The sequence below is a fragment of the Lemur catta genome, chromosome X (assembly GCF_020740605.2).
Source record: "Lemur catta isolate mLemCat1 chromosome X, mLemCat1.pri, whole genome shotgun sequence".
Classification (NCBI taxonomy): domain Eukaryota; kingdom Metazoa; phylum Chordata; class Mammalia; order Primates; family Lemuridae; genus Lemur; species Lemur catta.
The window spans coordinates 10406997-10433444 of record NC_059155.1 but is presented as its reverse complement, the minus strand read 5'-3'; the positions used below and the strand labels follow the sequence as shown (position 1 = coordinate 10433444).

At 36.2% G+C, this 26448-nt stretch overlaps 1 long non-coding RNA gene across 1 annotated transcript; it reads left to right on the top strand.

Moving 5' to 3' along the window:
• Positions 1–11207: 11207 nt before the first annotated feature.
• On the top strand, positions 11208–19421 carry LOC123628331. Its single transcript, XR_006731606.1, has 3 exons — positions 11208–11250; positions 12262–12328; positions 19406–19421. It is a non-coding gene; the product is annotated as an uncharacterized LOC123628331 (long non-coding RNA).
• Positions 19422–26448: the final 7027 nt, after the last annotated feature.

Genomic DNA, 26448 nt, shown 5'->3' with positions numbered 1-26448 from the left:
GATTACACATCCAAAAAGCTTAATGAATCCCAAGTAGGATAAATTGAAAGAGATCCACACTGAGACACATTGTAGACAAACTATCAGAAGACAAAGACCAAGAGAATCTTGAAAGCACCCACAGAAAAGCAACTCATCAATTCCAAAGACTCCTCAGTAAAATTAACAACACATTTTCATCAGAAACCGTGGAGGCCAAGAAGCAGTGGGATGGCATATTCAAAATAATGAAAATTGACAAAAAAGAATTCTATAACTATCAGACTAATCTTCAAAATGAAGGAAAAATTAAGCTATTCCTAGAGTGAAAAAAACCAAAAGGAGTTTACTATTAGCTGACCTTTCCTACAGGAACTGCTAAAGGGTTCAGGCTGAAATCAAAGAACATCAGACAGCAACCCAAATCCGCATGAAGAAATTAGGAACAATATTAAAGGAAACTAGAAAGGTAAATAAAAATTTAATGTTAATATATTTTTTATTTGTAACTTCTCTGTTTTCCTATATGATTTAAAAATAATTGCTCAGGGGCCCGGGCGCAGTGGCTCATGCCTGTAATCCTAGCAGTCTGGGAGGCCGAGGCCGGTGGATTGTTTGAGCTCAGGAGTTTGAGACCAGCCTGAGCAAGAGTGAGACCCCGTCTCTACTAAAAATAGAAAGAAATTATATGGACAACTAAAAATATATATAGAAAAAATTAGCCAGGCATGGTGGCACATGCCTGTAGTCCCAGCTACTCGGGAGACTAAGGCAGGAGGATCGCTTGAGCCCAGGAGTTTGAGGTTGCTGTGAGCTAGGCTGACGCCCTGGCACTCTAGCCTGGGCAACAGAGTGAGACTCTGCCTCAAAAAAGAAAAAAAGATAATTGCTTAAAAAAATTATAAATTTATGGTGATGGGCACACAATGTATAAAATAAAGATGTAATTCATGACAATAATATTATAAAGAAAGGGCCAGAGCTATATATTAGTAGAAACATTTTTATACTATTGTAAACAAGTTGGTATTAAACCAGATAGTTATAAATTAAGATGTTAATTGTAATCCTAGCAACCACTAAGAAAACAACTAAAAATCTATATAATAAAAAAATGACCAGAGAATTAAAATTATATCTAGAAAATATCTATTTAACACAAAAAAGGCAGTACCCAAGGAATAGAGGGACTAAAAAGGTATAAGACATAGAAAAACAAATAGCAAAATGGCATATGTAACTTATTTCTTATCAGTAACTACATTATATATAAATGGATTAAAATCTCCAATTAAAGGTAGAGATGGACAAAACAGATAAAAAGTCATGATCAAATATTATGATATCTACAAGAGACTTAATTTGGATTCAAATACACATATCATTTGAAAGTAAAAGGATGGAAAAAGATATTCCATGCAAATAGTAAACAAAAGACAGCTGGTATGGCAATATTATGAGACAAAATAGACATTAACATAAAAATTGTTACAAGAGAAAAAGAAGGATATTATAAAATGATAAATTGTCAATCCATCAAGAAGATATGGCAATTGTAAACATACATATAAACCTAAAAATAGAGCTCAAAATATAGGAGGCAAAAACAGAATTGAAGAAAGAAATAAATAGTTCAACAGTAATGTTGCAAAGTTCAGTACTCCATCTTCAATACTGGATAGAACAGCTAGGCAGAAGATTGGCAAGGAAACAGAAGACTTAAATAATGCTACAAAGCAACTAGACCTAAGAGATACATATGTATAAAATACACTACACAAAAATAGCAGAAGACACATTCTTCTCAAGCACTGATAGAACGTATTCTAGGATACGCCATGTGTTAAACCACAGGGCAAGTCTCAATAAATTTTAAAACATTGAAATCATGTAAAGTATTATCTCTGACCTCACAGAGTAAAATTAGGAATCAATAACAGAAGAAAACGTGGGAATTAAACATCACAGTATTAAACAACTGCTGGGTCAAAGGAGAAATCACAAGAGAAATTCAAAAATTCTTTGAGATGGATGCAAATGAAAAACACAACACATTAAAATTTATAGGATGCTGCAAAATCAGTGCTCAGAGGGAAATTTATAGCTATATTTATAGCTATAAACACCATATTGATAAAATGAAGAATAAAAGCAATTGCTTGAGCCCAGGAGTTTGAGGCTGCAGTGAGTTGTGATCATGCCACTGCATTCTAGCCTGGGTGACTGAGTGAGACCCTGTCTCCAAAAAGAAAAGCACATTATCATCTAATAGGTGAAGATAAAGCAGTTGACAAAATCCAACGTCAATAAGCAAGGAAATGTCCTCAATTTGATAAAAGGCACTGTGCTCAAAGATGAAAAACTGACAGTATTCCCTGTAACAGCAAGACAAAGGATGCTCACTTTCACCACTTCTGTTCAACATTGTACTGGAAGTTCCAGCCAAAGCAATAAAGCAAGGAAAAGAAATAAATGGCATACAGACTGTAAAGAAAGAAGTAAACTACCTTTATTTGCAGATGATATGATCGCATGTAAAAAAAAAAAACCCTAAAGAATCCACAAAAATACTATTAGAGCTAATAAATGAGTTCAGCAATGTTGCAGGATAAAAAATCAACACATGAAAATCCACTAGCAATAAATAATCTGAAAGGAAATTAAAGAAACAATTCAATTTACAATAATGTCTTTTTTTTTTTTTTTTTTTTGTGAGACACAGTCTCACTCTGTTGCCCGGGCTAGAGTGAGTGCCGCGGCATCAGCCTAGCTCACAGCAACCTCAAACTCCTGGGCTCAAGCGATCCTCCTGCCTTAGTCTCCTGAGGAGCTGAGACTACAGGCATGTGCCACCATGCCCGGCTAATTTTTTCTATATATATTTTTAGTTGTCCACATAATTTATTTCTATTTTTAGTAGAGACGGGGTCTCACTCTTGCTCAGGCTGGTCTCGAACTCCTGAACTGAAAGGATCTTCCCGCCTCGGCCTCCCAGACTGCTAGGATTACAGGCATGAGCCACTGCACCTGGCCTACAATAATGTCTTAAATATTAAAATAGGAATAAATTTAACAAAGTGCAAGACTTGTACACTGAAACTACAAAACATTGTTGAAAGAAATTAAAGAAGCCCTAAATAAATGGAAAGCTACCCTGGGTTTATTAATTAGAAGACTTAATACTGTTAAGATGACATTACTCCCCATATTGGTCTACATATTCAGTGCAATTCCTATCAAAATTATAACTGCTTTTTTTGTAGAAATAGAAAAGCTGATCCTAAAATTTATATGGAAGTGTAAGGAACCCTGAATAGTCAAAAGAACTAAAAAAGAACAAACTTGTAGGAAACATACATCCCAATTTTTTAACTTATGAAAAGTTACAGTAATCAAAAAAGTGTGGTGTTTGCACTGATAAACATGTAGATCAATGGAATAGAATTAAGGGTCAAGAAATAAACCCACATATCTATAAAGAATTGATTTTTGACAAGGGTCCTAAGACCATTCAATGGTAAATAATAGTCTGTTTAACACATGATTCTGGGGCACCTGGGTATCCTCATGCATATACAAAATTCACTGCAAATAGGAAAAGTTCAGAATGAAAGGTCTTTGAATAAAAAAGTCTTGTCAGTTAAAAAGAGACTCAGTTCTTCAGCAAATATCAGATTAAGGCTATTCCCTTCTCACTCAATCCAACTGGTTCAGATGGCCTCTATTAAGAAAAGAGAACAAAAGGATGAGAAAGCAAAGAAATAAGGCAGACAATAATGGCGTTAAGGAAAATAGTTGAGTGTCATTGCTGGCACACAGGACTGGTTGAATGTAAATAGATTGAAAAGTTACTGACTTTTGAGATAATTGTACTGCCAAAGAAACCACTAACTAGATCTAAAAGAGCCCACAACTGCATAGCAATGCCCTGGTCTCCAAGCCTGTACCAGCAGGAAGAAGGCTGTGGAAAATTATGTATCCACCAAGGAGAGAAAACTCCCCCAAACCCACTGGTGTTATGGCCATGGAGAGCAATGGATAAGGAAGTTTTCCACAGAGAGAAGAATGAGGATCTAATCAGGGAACCTCCCCCACTGCCAAGGCAAAATGTCTTCAGAGTGTCTGACCAATAAGATTCCATTATTGTTATGGGCCACCAATCACTGTATTTTTCATTCTTCTGTTTCTTAATTAATGGGAGTTTTTACTGAGGTTTTTCTGTCCCTGTTCCACCATTGTACATTGTGGATTTGGAGGAGGCAGATAACTTAACTTTTAGTTCAATAGGAAGCTGATGGATATTGAGCTGAATATAGTAACTGGATAGAACATTGGCTCATCTCCCTTGGCGAGGGAGGGAGTGTATTCCGGGTGTGAGAAGGAATGTGCATACAGATATTTGGTGGCCAGAGGAGCAAGCAGGGATAACTGTCCTCTAAATTTCTGTGCCTTACCCTCCATGGGATAAATATATTTTTGAGAAACCGCTGCCTATCCAGGGACTGTATTTCCCAGACTGCCTTGCATCTAGAAAATATTTGTAACTTTTTCTTATCAATGTAATATGAGTGTAAGTGATCTGTGTTGCTACTGAGCCAGGGAGATATATCCTTTCCATCATCTCTTTCCTCCTCTTGCCAGTTAGAAGCAGGATACTCCAAAGACCAAGGGTATGAAGGAATCATAAGACATGGAAGAGCCTGGCCCTCTGAATCACCATGTGGAGGAAACCACACACCTATCACTAACAACTGCTTTGGACTCTTAGGTGAGAGTGGAACAAACTTGTAATTTATTAAGGCATGGTAGCATAGGGTTTTATTTGATAAAACAGTTAGCATTACCCTTATCTAGAAATGTACCAATATTATCCCCAATGTACCATTGTACAGATAAGGAAATAAAGGCTCAAAGGGATAAGGAACTTTCCCAAAGGTGCATGGCTATTTAGGGGTGAAATCAGGATTCTCACCCAGGCTGTCTCACTCTGGGGCCTCTGGTTTTGGCAAGGACCTTACTTGCCTCCTGGGAAATGGTAGGAACAAAGGCAGTAAAAGCAGCACTGCCCTCTCTTTGAAGTTACTTCCTGCTGCAGCAGGAAGCCACCCACAGATAAATACAATAAATAAACAAAAGCAATAAACAAAAGCAGCAGAAAGCTTTACCAGTTTTCAAGAAAGAGCCACAAGTTTCCACAAGAAGCCAGTTGGAAAGTTGAAGCTGCATATTAGAGCCCTAACGTCTCCATCAGAAGGGGGCATCACAAATTCTCTTGATGATACATTCATTTACACATTCATTCAACAAACATCAATGGAGGGCCTACTATGTGCTAGGGTCTGCTCCTACAAGAAAAACCAAAAATCCATGGAGCTGACATTCGAAGTGTGGGGAGACAAACAGTAAACTAAGAAAGTAGAATATATCAGATGTTGCATGGTTATAAATACTGTGGAGGACAATAAAGCAGGGAAGAAAAAAAGTACAGTGGTTCAGATATAATGGTTTCTTTCTGCAGGCTGGAGAAACAAGGGTTACTCTTTCTGTTTGATGCACCACGCTTCCCAGAACCTGAGATGAAACACCCCCACAAGGTCTAAGTTGATTTTTGCTGCCCCTATCACGTGTTTGTTTCATGTCCCTACAAATTATTAACTTTGCAAGGTGAGATTTTGTAAGGGCTTGTCTCAGCCTGCATTCCCCTCCCCGCACCCTGTTGTGGCCACTTTCTTATCTACTTTCCATCTACTGCCCAAACAGCAGGCCTGCTCTTCCCTGATTGTGGACTTGCTACACCAACAACTCCCTCTGATGTTGCTGCACTCATTTCCTGCCTCCTATTTCAGTCCATTACTATTTTTTTCAAGAAGCCAGACTAGTATCACAAATGTAGGTTTGAGAGTCAGAGATACCTAAGTTCAAACCTTGTTTCTACCATTTACTGGCTATGGGAACTCTTGCAAATTACTTAATGTCTGAGTAGCATGAAATGGGTATCATTCTAGGGAAACATCCTGGAGTCGTTACCGAGGTTAAGAGGTTGGCACCAGAATGTAAATCAATGCAACTCTTCTCAGGAAGGACACTCAAGGGCTCAGATCTGCCAAAAATTAAAGTTGAGCAATGAACCTCAACAGCTGCGGTGCTAGTCAAAAGAAAAGTGGATATTATATGAGGAGTAGAGGAAGGAAGTCATAAATACTGAATGTGACCTCAAGACCAGTTACAGTACTGAGGACTTTGGTGTTTACAAATATGTCCTTTCTTTCTGGTCATGGATATATATCTATATATTTTAATTAACATGTATTCTGTTTCTTCCTAATCTGTACATAAACTGTGATTATGGTGCTAAGTTTAGTCCATAGAATGAAGAATATCTAAATATAATCACAGTGGATCTGGAGGAGGAATGAATATTATCCACAGATCCTGGGATTAAAGCTTGATGAAGTGACTGATGAGATGTTGGGAAGTGACAAATTTGCATTATACATGAAATAATTGTATCTTTTTAGGCAGAGGAATTTTTGGAAGAAAGTCTATGGGAAGAAGGTGTGTAGATACTGGGCAGCCATAAGCATGGATTCTAGTTGACATGTATTGCTTTTTGGCAACTCGAGCATCATTTTTCCCTTTCTAATGGTGCTCCAATTTCCTTTTAAATAGCTACTCCTGGACCCTTTATATTAAGTCAGCTTAAATCAATGACACTGTTCTTCTCTAACCAAGAGACAGGCACGTAACCTAAATTAGGATAATCTAATGCTCTGTGGCTAGATTTTGAATCTTAGTTGTAGGGATAAACAGATTGAAAGTGTCTGAGGTCTAGGCAATTAATGTGTCAGTGTCCTAATCAGACCAATTATTCTACAACACCACTTTTGTTCATTCTTAGCCTAGTTCTCCAGTTTCCTGTTGATTCTTGAGCCCTAAATATCGTTATAATATATTCACTCTTGCTTGAGTTTGCCTGAGTTGTTTTCTATTTTTTCCTAACTTTCAAAGAGTTTCAATAGAAAGGCCATATATAATATACCAATGATGAACATGCATACTCGCATCAAAACATGGGTTTGAATTCTGGCTCCATCACTTATTTATACTCTCTTGTCCTCAGTTTCCTTATTTTGGAAAAGGAGATGACAAAAATGGTATCTACATCCTACAGTTATTGTGTGGTAAGTGCCCAATAAATGATAACTTTTAGTATTATATAATAGTGACTAAATTTTTCAAAATTAAATGTTCCTACCCTTTCCTCCTTCACTACCATGTTAAAAGGAGGAATCCCCTGTTACATGGGCAGAACCCAGACGTGAGGTTTTATTGTGCTGATTGGAATAATGAGTAGAGTAGCAGAACTGAAAGGCACTAAAAACGTCAGCTCAGTTTACATAGGAAAGGGCTAGGAGCTACTCCTCGGGAAAAGGTGAATCTTTAAATTGCTTTTCAATGATTTTTGGCTATTGACTTGGAGTCTTTTGATTATAACATTGTAGCGTAACTGACAAGACACGACAAGCTTTACTTTGTATTAATATTAATTAATATAAATTAGGTGTGTGTGCAGTGGAGGGGGTATTCTCTGATTGGTTCTGAGAGCTTGAGCTGAAGCATTCTATCTTGCCCTCTCCCTTACAATTTCTTTTCCAGGCGATGCTGATCAATACTTCTTCTTTATGTGCTTATTTTCCTATTGTTTTCTGTAATCAAGTCTTTATTACCAACACATATATAGATAAATTTTTGACCGGAATAGTCCCTGTGGTTCATAAAATTCCCATTGGCCTGCTTGGGAGTTCTAAAGCATTTTATCAGCATTATTTAACTAGTGTTTACTTTGAAAACTCTGAGGACCTTTAAACTTTCCCTATTAACCACATTCCCTTTTGCATCTGACAGCTCCAAGTTTTGCTCCAGACAGGATTCAAATACCTCTTTCCCTGGTGCTAGAGCAGGACTACCAGAGAAAAATCTCTGCTTTTAATAAAAGTAACTTTAACTATTGGGAGGACATTTTTTCCAGTTGCTTATTCTAATTTATAGTCCCAGAATCGGATAAATCTGTGGCAGCCTGGATTTATCCATCCATGGATCTTTCTCTTTGTAGGAATGTAGCCCTTTTACTTCTCAAAAAATGCTGTCTTTGTAAAGAGAGGGTTAAAAATCAACTACATTTTTGGTGTGCAGACATACATACAAAGCTATAATATTAACAGTACTTGGCCCTGAGTAGAGGTTAGCAGAGGTGGAGGTGGAGGTAGTGGTGTGGACATTGGGCATTTCATACACTTCATTTTTTTAAATAAGAAGCATGTGAGGATTTTACAATTATACATTTTTAAAGCTATAGATCCTTCCCTTCTGAAGGCATTTTTATAGAAAGTCCATTAAAATAGTCTGTATATCTAGATGTTTTATCCAGCTCAAATTCCATAGTCAATCATTATAACTATTTTCTTGCATATGCCGTCACTCTCTTACTCTTCTCTCATTTTGTCACAATTACTCAGGAAAGCTGTAGCCTTGACTAAATCCAACTTTCTTCCATGCCTATACCTGAGAACTGATCATGACAGGAGAAAAAATGCACAATAATAAAGCAATGGCTACACACTTGAAGGAGGCTGATAACACTGCCAGCAATATCTTATTATTTGTTCCTAATCCATTAAATCTCCCATTTCACACCTTGTTCTCTATCCTCAAACCTCCAATACTATTTCCCCCATACTGTCCCTCAGCTGATGACTTTGCTTCCTACTTTGCAGAGAAAATTAAAAAAAATTAAAGGAAAATTTCCACAGACTCTTATCACTACTGTTACCTACTTAGTAGCATCTATACCCATATACTGTAACTTCCTGCTTGTTACGAAGATTAACTTTCTTTACTCTTCTCTAAAACCAACTTTTTTGCACCAGATCACATATCCTTTTGCCTACTTTTGCCTTGAGCCCCAACAATTCTCCCTTCTCTCTCTTGTGAAATTATTTTGCTTTTTGCATGTCAGTGGGTCATTCCAATAAACACATGAATTCCCTATTTTCTTCCATCATAAAAGAAACATTTCTTGGTCTCACTTCCCTGTTAACTTATACCACATTCCTTTGCTCAACTTGCACGGCAATACTTAAAAATGTATCAACACTTGAGTTCTCCAATTCCCCTCATTCCATTCTCTATCTCCTGCACCTCCATCTCTCTCTGTCTCTCTCTCCTGTGCACACGTGTATGCGTTTTAGTAGAATTTACATAGAGTGAAATAATTATACTGAAAGTGTACAGTTCAGTGAATTTTCACAAGTGTATACAGCCACAAAATCCATCCTCAAATCAAGATATAAAATACTTGCATCGATCCAGAAAATTTCCTCATGTCCCTTTCCATCCTTACCTCAAGCATATATTGTTTCCATTTGTACAACCATAGATTAGTTTAATCTGTCCTTAAATTAAATGTAAACGGACTCAATAGTCCATAGACAGATTCTTTTATGTCTAGCTTCTTTCGCTCTGTGTTGTAAAGCCTAAATTCCATGTGATGCCTTGACGTTTTTGAGCCTCACGTGGCTCCAAAAGCTTAGCTGTGAGTTCCCTTGCTCTAACCAGGTGTGCTCCTCACTCAAGCAGGAAAAGCTCCCCACCTGGCTAGTCCTCCCATCAGCTGGAACAGCTGCACCCCACCCAGTGTTCAATCTAAAGGGTTTCATTTACTTGCCAGCCTGTAAAACTATTCAAACAAGCCAATCAGACCCTTCCATGAGTACCAGCGGTTACCCCGTCCTCCTCGTACTAAAAAGCCTCCCTTCCACAGCCCATTCTGGTCCACTCTGCTCCCACATGCAACCCCCATGTTGCCCTGTATAGTATATGGTGTCCTCCTCCCCTAGGATGTGAGTATATATGACTAATTAAACTGCTGTCAAACACATCTGTTGAGTGTCAGGTGTCCTGTGTTTGGCTATTCCCAGAACCTTAGGGCATGACTCCATCCCTCACTGACAGGATGAATAGAAGGTAATCAAGCGCTCAAATTAATGTTTTTGAAATCTATCATATTGTTGTTCGCATCTACTACCGTATTCCTTCTATTGCTGAGTAGTATTCCATTGTATGAATATACCATTATTTATTCATTTCCCTATTCATGGACATTGGGTTTTTTTTCCTTAGTATGGGGCTACTATGCTTCAAAACTGCTACTAAAATTCTTGTACAAGTCTTGTTGTGGATATAGGTTTTTATTTCTGTAGGGTAAATACTTAGAAGTGGAATTGTTGGGTCATATGTTAAGTATATGTTTAACTTTATGAGAAACTGTCAAACTGTTTCCCAAAGCAGCTGTACTGTTTTACATCCCACAGTCAATACATGAGTTACATTAGCTCCACATCCTTGCCAACATTGAGTGATGTCAGTCTTTTTAATTGTAGTTATTTTAGTGAGTGTGAAAAATTGTCTCGTTTTGGTTTTATTTTAAATTTCCCTGATGATTGGCCAGGCACGGTCGCTCACACCTGTGATCCTAGCACTCTGGGAGCCCGAGGCGGGAGGATCGCTAGAGGTCAGGAGTTCGAGACCAGCCTGAGCAAGAGCAAGACTCCGTCTCTACTAAAAAATAGAAAGAAATTATCTGGCCAATTAAAAATATATATAGAAAAAATTAGCCGGGCATGGTGGCGCATGCCTGTAGTCCCAGCTACTCGGGAGGCTGAGGCAGGAGGATCACTTGAGCCCAGGAGTTTGAGGTTGCTGTGAGCTAGGCTGACGCCACGGCACTCACTCTAGCCCGGGCAAAAGGGCGAGACTCTGTCTCCAAAAAAAAAAAAAAAAAAATTCCCTGATGATTAATGAAGTACTCAGGATGTGTGTGTGTGTGTGTGTGTGTGTGTGTGTGTGTGTGTAATGTTTTTAATTTTTATGAAGCCCAATTTATTTTTTCTTTTGTGGTTTGAGCAAAACCGACCTAAGAGCTCTTTGCCCTGACCTTCTTCTAGACGATTTGTTGTATAAGCTATGACATTTAATTCTGTGATCCCTATTTAATTAGTTTTTGTACATGGTTTGAGGAAAGGGCCAAGGTTCATTTTATTTTCCATTGAGTTATCCAGTTGTTTCAGCACTATTTGTTGGAAATCATGTGACTGTGTAAACATGAGTTTGTATCTGGACATTCTATTCTATTCCATTGATCCATTCATCTATCCTTAAGCCAATACCATGCCCTCTTGATTCCTGTAGCTTTATCTTAGGTCTTCAAACCAGGTAATATAAGTCCTCTAATGTTTTTTACATAAATAATTTTTCTATTCTGTGTTCTGAATTTCCATGTAAACTTAAGGGTCAGTGTATTGATTTCTATTAAAAAGCCAACTGGTATTTTCATTGATATTGGACTGACTCTACAGATCAATTTAGAAAGAATAGACATCTTAATAATAGTCTTCCAATCCATGTACATGGCATATCTTTCTATTTAATGAGGTCATTTAAAAATTTTTATTAGCAATGTTTTGTAGGTGCTAATGTAGAAGTCTTTATCATGCTGTTAAATTTATTCCTAGACATTTGATGTTTAGAGATCTTGTTGGGAATGGCATATGGTACTTTTTTTCATTTTGAATTGTTTGTTGCTATTATGTGGAAATACAATTTATTTATATATATTGACCACAAAATTCTGTGACCTGGGAAACTCATTTTTTAGTTGTAGCAGGTTTTTTTTCCCCCTTGGGAAGTTCCTTTGACTAAATCATGCGATTGTTGAATAAAGAGAGTTTTCTATTTCCTTTTCAATTTTTGTCTTTTACTTCTTTTTCTTGCCTTGTTGCACTTGTTATAATCTCCATTATAATAATGAATAAATGTATCAATAGAGGATATTCTAGCCCTATTCTTAATCTTAAGGGGAAATCATTTACTATTTCACTATTATGTCTAACATTGAGTATAGGATTTTTACACATGCCCTTTATTGAATTGAGAAAGGTCCTTTCTAGTGTTTTCATGAATAAATATTGATTTTTTATCAAGTACTGTTTTTGAATCTATTGAAAGGGTAATGTTATTGTCCCACTTTTTTGTTTATGTGATCACTTATATTAAATTATTTTTAAATGTCAACCAACCTTACATGCCAGTGATAAAATCAATGATGTATGATGCTTTTTATATATTTCTGGATTCCATTTGCTAATATTTTGATAAGGGGTTTGTATCTATGTTCATGAGGGATATTTGTCTTAAGATTTTTTTCCCTTTCAATGTCCTTATCAGGTTTTGGTATCAAGGTTATGCTGGCCTCAAAAAATGCATTGATATTCTATTTCTTCTGTAAGTTTTGGTAAGTTGTATCTTTGAAGGAATTTGTCTATTTCATCTAAATTTTGAACATACTAGCATAATGTTTCTTATAAATTCCCTTATTATTCTTTTTATGCCTATAGGATCTGACGTGCTGTCTCCTCTTTTATCTTTGATATTGATGATTTGTGTTTTCTCTCCTTTTTTCCTTGATAAGTCTTGTTAGGAATTTATTGATTTTATAAATTTTTCCAAATAGACAATTTTTAACTTTGTTGATTTTCTCTATATTTTCTATTTCCCTGATTTCTGCTCTTTATTATACAATTCCTTCCATTTTCTTTACTTTGGTTTAACTCAGTCTTTTTTTTAGATTTTTAAAGTGTAATCTCAGTTCACTGAGATTCATTTCTTCTCTAAGATAAGCATTTAAAGGTATAAATTTCCCCTGAGTACTGATTTTGTGGCATTACAAACATTTTTGCTGTGTTTAGTTTTATTTTTATTCAGTTTGAAATATTTTCTAATTTCTCTTTTGATTTCCTTTTTGACCCATGGTGGTTTAAAGTGTTTTGAGTAATTTGCAAATATTTGGGTATTTTCTAGATAGATTTTTATCATTCATTTCTAACTCAGTTGTAAAGTAATCAGAAAATACATACTGCATTATTTCAGTCCCCTTGAATTTATTGAAGATTGTTTTGTGGAACAGCACATTGTCTTCCTTGGTAAAGATTTCATGTGTCCTTTCAAAGAATATGTATTCTGCTATTGTCTTGTGTACCGTTCAAATAATGACAATTAGGCTATGATTATTAATAGTGTTGTTTAATTCTTTTATGTATCTTACTATTTCTTGTCTATGTTTTCTATCAATTACTTAAAGAATATGGTTAAAATTTTCACATATGATCATGAATTTGCTTATTTCTCACTTTAGTTCAAACAATTTTTCCTTCTTATATTTTTAAGCTGGGTTAATAGGTACATACACGTTTAGGAGTACTATGTATTTCTGATAAATGTGTTTTTTATCATTATAAAATGTCTTTCTCTAGGTCTGTTAATATCTCTGGTCTTGAAGTCTATTTTGTCTGATACTAATATAGGCACTTCAGCCTTCCTATAATTATTTGTGTAGCATATTCTTTTTTACTCCTATATTTTTAATTTTTATTTAAACTGTGTTTCTTAAAGGTAACATTGAGTTGTATCTTGCTTTATTATTCACTCTGATGATACCTACCTTTTAATTAGAGTATTTAATCCATTAACATTAATGTAATTATCAATGTGGTTCTATTTAAGTCTACCATTTTGTTAATTGTTTTTTGTTTTTCCCGTTTTGTTTTTCTCTTCTATTGCTTTTTTTCCTGCCTTAGTTTGGACTAATCAAGATTTTTTTTTACTTTTAATTTTGCCTTATCTGGTTTTTCTTTTGTTTTTCTTTTTCTTTTTTTTTTTCTTTTTTAGCTCTACCTGTTTGCTTTATTTTTTAATGTTTGCTCTAGGGACCTAAATATGCATCTTTATCTTTTGACAGTATATCTTGAAATAATATTATACCACTTTAACACAATGAATGTGAGTTGTATTTAACTTAGGCTAGTTTTGCCCCTGGGGCCAACCCTGCAGTTGGTTCGTGAAAATCTTACCTGTTGATGTTCTTATTGTTACAGTTAATTTTGGCAATTTAATTCTAAAAATGTGAATTGTGTTGCATATAACTCATGCACAGAAAACAATAAAAAAATGACAATTAGAAAGGATAATTTTGTTTTAATAAAACACCATGGCCCCAGGGAAAAATTTTTGTTTTCTAGCGTGGCAGTCAATGTGTTAAATACAAATGTTTGAACCTTACAGAAGTATACTTTTAGTTATTTCACTTTCATCCTTTTCACAATTGGTACTATACTTTTTATTTCTACATATGTTATAAACCTTGAAATACTTTGTCATTATGTTTGGTTTATAAAGTTCTTGTAAGTCCAAGTTTCTATCTTGATCTATTTCACTTCAGGCTGAAGAACATATTTTTAGCATTTCCTTTAGCCCTTCTTTTAATACAAGACTGCAGGTGACAGATACTCTTCAGCTTCATTTTATCTAAAATATTTTTATTTCACCTTCATTTTTGAAAGATAGTTTCACGGGATGTAGAATTCTAGGTTGGATTTTTTTCTTTCAGCCCTTTAAATACATTATAGATAGATCTATATAACCATAGATATAACCATAGATATCTATATCTAAATAGATATCTATGTCTATTAATATATCTATAGAGCAATTTTAAGGAATTGGATCACAAGAATGTGGGGCTAGAAACTTAGGCAAGAGTTAATGTTGGAGTCTTGAGGCCAAATTCTTTCTTTTCTGGGATACCTCAGGTTTTCTCTTAAAGCCTTCAACTGATTGAATGAGGCTCACCCACATTATTGTGGGTAATCTTTACTTAAAGTCAACTGGTTGTAAATGTTGGTCACATTTTTAAAATACCTAAAAATAACAACATTTAGACTAATGTTTGAACAAACAACTGGGCACCATAACCTAGCCAACTTGACACATAAAATTTAACCATCATGTAGGCTCTTTAAGCACTCTATTTTATTCTGAGGGAGCTTTTTAATAATTCTAGACTCTCCAATGATGTCACCTCTCTCATTACTGTTATTGGTAATTTCTGTCTTCTCTCTTTCATTCTCGATCAATCTGACTAAAAGTATCTTAAAGAACCAGCTTTTATTTTCGTTAATTTTTCCATTGTTTCTTGTTTTTTTATTTATTTTTATTTCAGGATATTATGAGGGTACAAACATTTTGGTTACATTTTATGTCTTTGCCTCACTCAAGCAAGGATTAGAGGCATGCCCTTCCCCTCTACAATGCTCACCGCGTCCATTAGTTGTGAGTTTACCCCCCCAACCCCCTAATCCCTGGAGAATATTACTACCACGTGAGCACCATAGTGTTGATCAGTCAGTGCCAATTTGATGGCGAGTACATATGGAGCCTAGTCTTCCGGTCTTGTGATACCTCACTTTGGATAATGGGCTCAAGCTCAGTCCAGGAAAATATAAGTGGTTCTAGATCACTGTTGTTTCTTATAATTGAGTAATATTCCATTGTATACATATACCAAATTTTAATAATCCACTCATGAGTTTATGGGCACTTAGGTTGTTTCCACATCCTTGCAATACTGAATGTGTTGCCATAAACATTCGGGTGCAGATGTCTTTATTATAGAATGTCTCTCTGATCTTTCTTTTTTCTGCTTAATTTGAGGTTAATGTTTTCTTCTTGTTTCTAGTTTTTAAGGTAGAATTTGAGGTCATTCATATGAGACCACATAGTTCACAAAGGGCCAGATAGTAAATATTTTAGGCTTTGTGGGCCATATGGTCTCTGTTGCAACTTCTCAACTCTGCCATTGCAGTGAAAACACAGCCACAGATAATACATAAATGAATGAATGTGGCTATGTTCCAGTGAAACTTTATTTATGAAAACAAGTGGAAAGCTGGATTTGGCCCATTGGCTGTATTTTACTGACCACTAGTCAATAGGTTAGATTAAGGGGATGATCATTAAGATTCTTCTTAGAGTTGAAGGTGGGGATAGCTACACCTTTAACTAAATTGAGTTAATCTATGATGAGGCCAATTCCCAAATCTTGCACCACTTCCACTATTTTGATTTTGTCAGTATTGGATTTATGAGGGGTTTAGGCTATAGTTTCTAATATTTCTGGTTTCCTTTTGGATCCAGATTTGCACAGCCCAAAATTCAAGCACTGTAGGAATTTAATTAGTGTTCATTTTTTTGTGTCTTCTAGCAGGTCTTCCACTAACATCACCTGCACAAATATTCAAGATGTGTTAGGGAAATGAATTATTGAACCAACAATTTCTTTTCACATCTGGGACTTGTCCAGTTTGCAATATATCATTACAGTCTATGCTGTTGTTTAAGATCTTGCCCATTTCTCCTTGTCTTGGCAAAACCTCTTCATCTGTGGAAGGCCTGATCCTTCATTCTCCTTTCCCTATAGCAGCCACCTGCCTTCATATATGGAAACTGCCATGGCTCTCTGCTCACCCATGAAAGGATCATTGCTCTCTAAAATTCAGTATATTTAGGCTTCCTGTGATGTCCTTTGCTAGTTCCAGGACATTGAAGACCTTGCCCGTTCTTCTGTTACCCTAACAAGAAACAGAAAAGCCATTCTCCCAGAAAACTATTCCACACTTTCTCTTTTATCACTTCACTAAAACTGTTTTCATAAAGGTCACCAATGGCCTCTATGAGGCTAAATTCTATTAAATTCTCAATCTTCATATGAATCGACCTAGCAACAGCATTTAACACAGTTGATTACTATGTTCTCTTTGATAAACAGTTTTTGCTTGATTTCCAGGACATGGCATTATCATGACTTTTCCCCAACCTCATTGATTGCTCCTTCTCACTGTCCTTACTAGTTCCTCCTGTTCTCCCTAAACTGTTAATATGGGTTCATTCCCTGTTCCTCTTCTCTGTTTATACTCTATTTATATCTAGTTACATGGCTTTAAATACCTTCCATGTGCTGAACACAACAAAATTTATATCTTCACCACACTACTCTCCCAAACTCTGGATTTGTATATCCAACTGCTTCCTTGACATCTCTGCTTGGATGCCTTTTATACATCTCAACCCAGCTTACCCAATGGAATTCTTTTTGTTGCTTTGCGGGTTTTGTTTATTTGTTTTGTTTCTTTGAGACAGGGTCTTACTATATTGTCCAGGCTAAAGTGCAGTGGCATCAAAGCTCGCTGCAACCTCAAACTCTTGGCCTCAAGTGATCCTCCTGCTTCAACTTCCCAAAGTGCTAGGATTATAAGTGTGAGCTACCATGTCTGGCCCAAATGGGATTCATTCATTTATTTATTTATTTATTTTTTTTAAAGACTAGTCAAGTGCAGTAGTGAGGAGGGGGGAAAGTAGTAGAACAAGGAGTTCAATCTGTAACTGACTGTGAACAATCAAGTGAGATAACTCACTACCTTCGGACCAGCCTCAAATGGGATTCTTAATCATCTACCTGATACTAGGTCCACCTGTAGACTTCCTCATCATAGTTCATAGAAAATCCAAACCATGAAGCTAATCATTGGCTTCTTTTTTTTTTCACAGCCCATATCTAATTCATCAGCAAATTCTGTGGCTCTAACTTCAAAATATATACAGAATTGAACTATTTCTCACAACCTACACTGCTACCACCCGGTCCAAACAACCACTGTCTCTTTCTGGGTTACTATAATAGCCTCCCAACTAACTCCTCCTCCTTTCACCTTTATCCACTCACCCCCAGCCACATATACAGCCTATTTTTACTGCATATTCCAGAGTAATATTTTTATAATGCAAATTACATTGTGTAACTAACTCTTCTGCTCAAAAACATTCCAGTAGATTCACATTTAGCTCAGAGGAAAACACAAAGTCTTTACAATTACCCACAAATGCCTTTACCCACAAGGACCTTCATGTTCTGTCTATACTACCCACTGTTTTTATCTGACCTCTTCTCCTAGTATTACCCTCCTTTAATCTCTCTATTCCATCCACACTGGCCTCCTTGATATTCCTCAAATATGCCAAGTATACACTCACTTTAGGGTCTTTGCTCTTCACTTTGACTAGAATGATTCCCCAGACACTTGCTTAACTAAGTTTTTCATTTCCTTTAAATCTTTGCTAAAAAAATCAACTTCTCAATGAGACATCATAACTAAACTATTTAACGTTGCAAACTGATTCCTCCTATTGGCATTTTCGACTTAAAAAATCAACTTTGATATGCTACAACATGGAGGCACATTGAAAATATTATGTTTTGTGAAATAAGCCAGTCACAAAAAGACAATTACAGCATGAGTCCACTTATACAATGTATCTAAAGCAATCCAACTTAGAAACAGAGAATAGAATGAAAACTGCCAGGGGCTGGAGGGAGGAAAAAAGGGGAGTTGTTACAGTGTTTCAGTTGATACAGAGTTTCAGTTTTGCAAGGTGAAAAAATTCTAGAGATTAGTTGCAAGCAATGCACATATAGTTAACACTACAGTACTGTACATTTAAAATTTGTTACAATAGTAAATTTTATTCTGTGTTTTTTTTAAAAAGGGGGGAAAATCAACTAAAAAACCTAATAAAGAGAAAAAAATCAACTCTGACTCCTGTTTTTAGCTCTTACATGTAAAAAGCTTCAAAATCATCATTTCCATACTTACAAAAAGAAGAAAGCTAAACAAACTGAAAACCAATGACTTTTCTTGATCTTAACCAGAGACCTGGAGACACAGGAAAATCCAGAGAGTCACAGCCAAGTTCTTCTAACCTGGAGCAGAAGCCATTAGAACTATAAACTTGCAGGAACACATAAATCCTAATTTTGGCATTGCAAAAGCATAAGAGTCTTAGGGGTGCCCTACACTTACATAGGTTTTACCTCTGGGTATCCCATTAGCTTATCACAGTGAAGATCCAAAAAAATTCAATCTTGACTCTGGCAGGAGGGGAAAAGTAATCATTGTCAAGACCTACTCTCCAAGGGAACAGACTTTACCAGAACTTTACCCCCCTGATGAAAGAGCATTTGCCCTCCTTCATCCCCTCTGGCCTTCCTGTCTTACCTAAGAGGGAGAAAGCTACAACACTTATAAAGGTCACAGCCCAGAAATAAAGGCCCACTAAAAAATTTATATTTAATCATAAGATTATAGAATGCTATTTTTTTTTAGTTTTTTTGAGGAGCATCCATACAGTTTTCCATAATGGTTGTGCTGATTTACATTCCTACCAACTGTGTTCAAGGGTTCCCTTTTGTACACATTCTCACCAACACTTACCTTTCATCTTTTTGATACTAGTCATTCTGACAGTTGTGAGGTGATATCTCATTGTGGTTTTAATTTGCGTTTCCCTAATGATTAGTGATGTTAAACATTTTTTTCATTTATCTGTTGGCCATTGGTATGTCTTCTTTTGAAAAAATGTCCATTCAGGTCTTTTGCCCATTTTTTAATCAGGTTGTATGGGGTGTTTTTTTGCTGTTTAGATGTTTGAGTTCCTTACACATTTTGGATATTAACTCCTTACCAAATGATCCAGCAACCCCACTTCTGGGTATATACCCTAAGGGCTTGAGATCAGCATGTCAAAAGATATCTCCACTTCCATGTTCACTGCAGCATTGTTCACCATAGCCAAGATATGGAATCAACCCAAGTGTCCATCAATGGATGAATGGATAAAGAAAATGTGTTGGTATATACAATGAAATACTATTCAGCATTAAAAAAAATAAGGACATTCTGTCATTTGGGAAAACATGGATTAACCTAGAGGAAATTATGCTGAGTGAAATAAGACAGGCACAGAAAGACAAAAACTGTGTGTTCTTACTCATAATTGAACTCATAGAAGTGGAGAGTAGAATGGTAGTTAACAGGCTGGGGGCTGGGGGAAAGTATTTGTCAAAGCTTAGAAAGTTGCAGTTCAACAAGAGGAATAAATGATTAGTTAAGGTGATGGATATGTTACTTAGCTTGATTCAATCATTCCACATTTTATATATATCTCATAACATCACTGTGTGCCCCATAATTATATATGATTATAATTTTCCAAAAAAATTAAAATAAAAAATAAAATATTTACTAATAACTTAAGAAAAAAAGACTTTATAATACTTCTGTTCTCCGATACCTTATCATCATACCCACAGTGCTACCATATAATAAACATGGAGTATAGCTGAAAGAGCTGTAAGATGTAGACTCTTCCTAAGGAGGAGTTCTTAGGAAAGCCCAAAGGAAACAGGAGAGACAATAACAAGGACATCAGAGGAATGTGAAGCTTCTGACACCTGCAGATATTGCAAATATTAAATAAAGCCAAACTCTTAACCAGATTAACATAAAAAACGCACACTAAAGGCTTATTTATATGTATACCATGGAGTACTACTCAGCTATAAGAAATAACGATGATACGACATCTCTTTGGTTCTCCTGGAGAGAATTGGAACCCATTATATTAAGTGAAGTATCCAAAGAATGGAAAACCAAGCATCACATGTACTCACCAGAAAACTGGTTTCCCTGATCATCACCTAAATGCACATCGGGGAAGGATACCAACTGGATATCAGACTGAGATGGGGGGTGGGGGAGGGGATGGATGTATGCCTACATGATGAGTGCGTTGCGCACCGTCTGGGGAATGGCCATGCTTGAAGGTGCTGACTCGGGGAGGTGGGGGGTGGGGGGAGAGGATGGAGGTATGACTACATGGTGAGTGCCAGGCGCACTGTCTGGAGAATGGACACGCTTGAGGCTCTGACTCAGGGGGATAGGTGGGACATGGTCAATGTATATAACCTGAACTTATATACCCCCATGATGAGCTGAAATTTAAAAAAAAAGGCTTATTTATTTTATTTCCTATTATTTGAGATATCATGTTGAGCTTTCAATAACAACAACAACAAAAAAAAAACCTTACAAAGCATGCTAAAGAGGAAAAATGCACGATATGAAGAGACGGAGCAAGCACCAGAACCAAATTGGATATGATACAGATTTTGGAATTATTGAGGAATTTGAAATAACTATGATTAATATATTACAGGCACTAATAAAAACAAGGCAATGTGCACGTACAGATTGGTAATAAGCAGAGAGGTGGATTCTTTAATAAAGAATCAAAAGAAAATACAAAAGTAAACTCTATCAAAGAAATCAAAAGCACTGCAACAGAAATGAGGGATGCTTTTGATGGGCTCATCAGCAAGCTGGGCACAGCCAAGGGAAGAATCAATGAGCTTGAAGATATGTCAATATCAGCTTCCCAAACTGAAATGGAAAGAGAAAAAAGAATGAAAAGAAAAGAACATCCAAAACCTGTGGAATAATTTCAAAATGTGTAACTTACACATAATTGAAATATCAGAAGGAGAAGAGAAGAAATATAAAAAATATTTGAAGTAATAATGACCAAGAATTTTTTTAATTAAAGACAGATAACAAACCCCAGATCCAGGAATCTCAGAGAACAACAAGTAAAGACAAATAGCAAAAAACTACACTTTAGGCATATCCTATTCAAACTTCAGAAAACCAAAGACAGAGACAAATTCTTGCAAGACATGAGAGGACAAAAAAGACCTTGCCTGTAGAGGAACAAAGATAAGAATTACAGTGGACTTCTCATCATAAACCATGCTTTCAAGAAGAGAGTGGAATGAAATATTTAGGGTATTAAAAGGAAAAAAAACCCATCAATCTAAAATTCTATATTTAGCAAAATTACCCTTCAAAAGTGAAAGAGAAATAAAACTTTGTTCAGACAAACAAAAACTTAGGGAATTCATTTCCATAGATTTACCCTGCAAGGAATGTTAAAATATTTTCTTTAGGGAAAAGGAAATTCTATAGGTCAGAAACTTTGATCTACATGAAGACAGGAAGAGTGTCAGTGAAAGAATAAATGAAGATAAACTCTTTTATTTTTCTTATTCTTAACTGCTATAAAGGCAAAAATTTCTTTAAAGTCATAATAACAAAATGTATTGAGAAATTATGGCATATGAAGATGTGAAATGAATGGCTACAATAACATAGTAGATGAGACTGAAGAATAGGAAATACTCTGTTATAAGATACTTGTGCTACAGTGAAGTGGTATAGTGTTATTTGAAAGCAAATTTAGATTAGTATTGTAAACTCTAGGGAAACCATGACAAATACTTAAAAATAAATAAAATTGATATACTATAAGAAGAGATGAAATGACATCACACAAGAAGCTCAATTAAAACCAGAGAAGGCTGAAAAACACAGGGAAAATAAAGAACAAGTGCAATGAATAGAAAACAATAACAAACATGGTAGATAGTAAACTATACCAATAATCACTGTAAATGTGCCTAGCTTAAAGACACCAATTAAAATACATAGATGATCAAAATGAATAAAAAACAGGACCTTGGCCAGGCATGGTGGTTCACGCCTGTAATCCTAGCACTCTGGGAAGTGGAATCCTTTGAGGTCAGGAGTTCTAGTCCAGTCTGAGCAAGAGCGAGACCCCGTCTCTACTAAAAATAGAAAGAAATTAGCTGGACAATTAAAAATAGATAGAAAAAACTAGCCGGGCATGGTGGCGCACGCCTGTAGTCCCAGCTACTCGGGAGGCTGAGGCAGGAGGATCGCTTGAGCCCAGGAGTTTGAGGTTGCTGTGAGCTAGGCTGACACCACAGCACTCTAGCCTGGGTGACAGAATGAGACTCTGTCTCACAAAAAAAAAAAAAACAAAAACAAAGAAACAGGACCTCACTAAATATTGTCTATAAGAAACCCACTTTAAATATGGAAACTCAGGTTAAAAGTTAAGGAATGACAAAAGATACACACTAATGAAAAGAAAGCTGGACTAGTTATTAATTTCAGACAAAGCATATGAAATTTTGAAAAACAAGGAAAATTATTGGGAATAAAGATAGGCATTGTGTATGATAAAGGGGTCAATTATCCAAGAAGACATAACAAGCCTTAATGCATATTGACCTAACAATAAAGCATCAAAAATGTGAAGCAAAACTGATAGAGCTAAAAACAGAAATAGACAATCCACTATTATATTTGGAGACTACATAAAACTCTCTCAACAACTGCTAGATCAAGCATGCAGAAAATCAGTATGGATGTAGTACATCTGAACAGCATAATCAATCAACTCGCTCAAATTGACATTAATGAAATGCATCCAACAACTGCAAAATACACATTCTTCTCAAGCTCACATAGAATATTCACCACTATAGACCACATTCTGGAGAACAAAACACACCTTATCAAATTTAAAAGAATAAAAAACATACAAGGGCAGACATGGTGGCTCCTGCCTGTAATCCCAGCACTTGGGGAGGTTGAGGTGGGAGGGTCACTTGAAGCCAGAAGTTTAAGACCACCCTGGGCAACATAGTGAGACCCCATCTTAAAAAATTAGTTGAGTATGGTAGCTACTCAGGAGGCTGAGACAGGAGGATCACTTGAGCACTGCAGTTTGAGGTTACACTGAGCTATGATCATGCCGCTGCCCTCCAGCTTAGGTGACAGAGTGAGACCTTGTCTCTTAAAAATAAAAACATACAAAATGTGTTTTCAGACACAATGAAATTAAACTAGTAGTAAATAATAGAAAGATAGTTGGGGCCGGGCGCGGTGGCTCACGCCTGTAATCCTAGCCCTCTGGGAGGCCGAGGCGGGTGGATCGCTCGAGGTCAGGAGTTCGAGACCAGCCTGAGCGAGACTCCGTCTCTACTAAAAATAGAAATAAATTATCTGGACAACTAAAAGTATATATAGAAAAGGTTAGCCGGGCATGGTGGCGCATGCCTGTGGTCCCAGCTACTCGGGAGGCTGAGGCAGGAGGATCGCTTAAGCCCAGGAGTTTGAGGTTGCTGTGAGCTAGGCTGATGCCACGGCACTCACTCTAGCCCGGGCAACAAAGTGACACTCTGTCTCAAAAAAAAAAAAAAAAAAAAAAAGAAAGATAGTGGGAAAATCCCCAAATATTTGGAGATTAAACAACACCCTTCTAAGTAAAACATGGATCAAAGAAGTCTCAAGAGAAATTTTCAAATATTTTTAACTTAATTAAAATGAAAATAAAATTTATCAAAATTTTGGTATGCTGTGAAAACAGTGTTTTGGAGAATTTATATCACTGAATATTATGAAAGAAGAAAGATCTAATATCAGTAATCCAAACTTCTACTTTAGGAATCTGAAAAAGAAGAACAACTTAAGCCTAAAGCAAGTAGAATAAAATAAATAATAAAAATTTGAGCAGAAATTTAGAAAAAAATAGAAAGAGGAAAACAGTAGAGAAAATCAAAAAGTAGTTCTCGAAAAGATGAACAAAAGGATAGACCTCTAGCTAGGCTAAGCATGAGAAAAAGAGAAAACACACAAATCACCAATATTTGAAAAGTAAGAGAGGTCATCACTACTGGTCCCATGGCTATATAAGGATAACAAAGGAATACGGTGAACAGCTCTATGCCCACAAATTTGGTAACTTAGACAAAATGAGCCAATTCTACTAAAAACATAAACTGAAAAAGCTCACACAAAGGGAAACAGATTGTCTGAATAGGCCTATGTCTATTGAAGGAATTGAGTCAATAATTAATACCCTTCTCACAAAAGTCACGAAGCACAGATTTTCCCTGGTAGAATCTACCAAACATTTAAAGGAGAGATAAACCAACTCTCCACAATCTCTTTCAGAAAACAAAAGCAGAGGGAATGCTTCCTAAGCCATTCTGTGAGGCTGGCATTGCCCTAATACCAAATGAGATAAAGATATTATAAGAAAAGAAACTACAGACCGATATCTATAACAAACGTAGATGCAAAAAGCCCCAACAAAATATTAGCAAATTAAATCCAACAATACATAGAAAGAATTATACACCACTGCCAATTAGGATTTATTACAGGCATACAAGCCTGGTTCAACAATCGAACATCAGTCATGTACTCCACATATCAACAAGCTAAAGAAGTAAAATTATATCATCATATCAACTGATAGAAAAAAAGCATTTGACGACCTCCATCACCTATTCAAGAAAAAACTCCCAGCAAAGTAGAAATAGAGATAAACTTCCTCAACTCCATAAAGAACATCTACTAAAAACCTACAGCTAACATATTTTATGGTGAGAAACTGGACCCCTTTACCCTAATATCAGAAACAAGACAAGGATATCCTGTCTTACCATCCATATTCAACATCATACTGGAGGTCCCAGTTGGTACAATTAAGACAGGAAAAGGAAATAAGAGGCATATATATTAGGATGCAAGAAATAAAGCACTCTGGCCAGGCGCGGTGGCTCATGCCTGTAATCCTAGCACTCTGGGAGGCCGAGGGGGGTGGATCGCTCGAGGTCAGGAGTTCGAGACTAGCCTGAGCAAGAGCGAGACCCTGTCTCTACCAAAAAAAATAGAAAGAAATTATCTGGCCAACTAAAAATCTATATAGAAAAAATTAGCCGGGCATGGTGGCACATGCCTGTAGTCCCAGCTACTTGGGAGGCTGAGGCAAAAGGATCGCTTGAGCCCAGGAGTTTGAGGTTGCTGTGAGCTAGGCTGACGCCACGGCACTCACTCTAGCCTGGGCAACAGAGTGAGAATCTGTCTCAAAAAAAAAAAAAGAAAGAAACCACTCTTCATCCACTAATGATATTATTATCTATGTGAAAAACTCCACAGAATTGACAAAATCCTGGGAATAAGTTGGTATATCAAGGTCACAAAATTTATGGTTAATATACAAAAAATTAATTGCTTTCCTATATACCTGCAATGAACAATTACAATTTGAATATTTAAGTATAGAAGGGCAACAGAAGGTTTCTTTGTGTTGTTGAAACTATTCTGTATCTTGACTGTATCAAGATCAGTATCCAGGTTGTGATACTGTAATGTATCACAAGGTGTGACCATTGGAGGAAACAGGGTAACACAGGATCTCTCTCTATTATTTTCTCTTGGCATTTTAAATCTACCTTAATCCTATTCTATGTCTTCTTTTTTCTCATAAAACTTATTACATTCTAACATTCTATTTAATTTATTTACTTATTATATTATTGTTTATTTTCTGCCTCTACTAGACTATAATCTTCATGAAAGCACTAATCTTTTCTATTTTATTCCTGATGTATTCTAAGTGCCTATAACCATGTCAGATTATATTAGGAGTTCAAAAATATTTACTGAATAAAGTCAAGTAAAGATTATAAATGGTATCAATGCATTTCTCGATGGTCTCCAGTCTGAAATGAGCTCAAGTCTGAAATGTGTGGTGTCGCTCACATTCCTTTTGTTGGCAATCAGGTAGCACTTCTAATATTAAGACAGCTCAGAGTGGGCCTACCTATCGGTGCTATTCCTAGATTCCCTCCTCTCTTGAGTATCTCCGTGGGAATTCCTAAGAGTAGTCTTGCATATAGTTGGCACCACAATCTTAACTTTTTCCCTTACTCAGCATTGGCTGCCAAACACTCTGCCTCGCACAAAAGTTGCT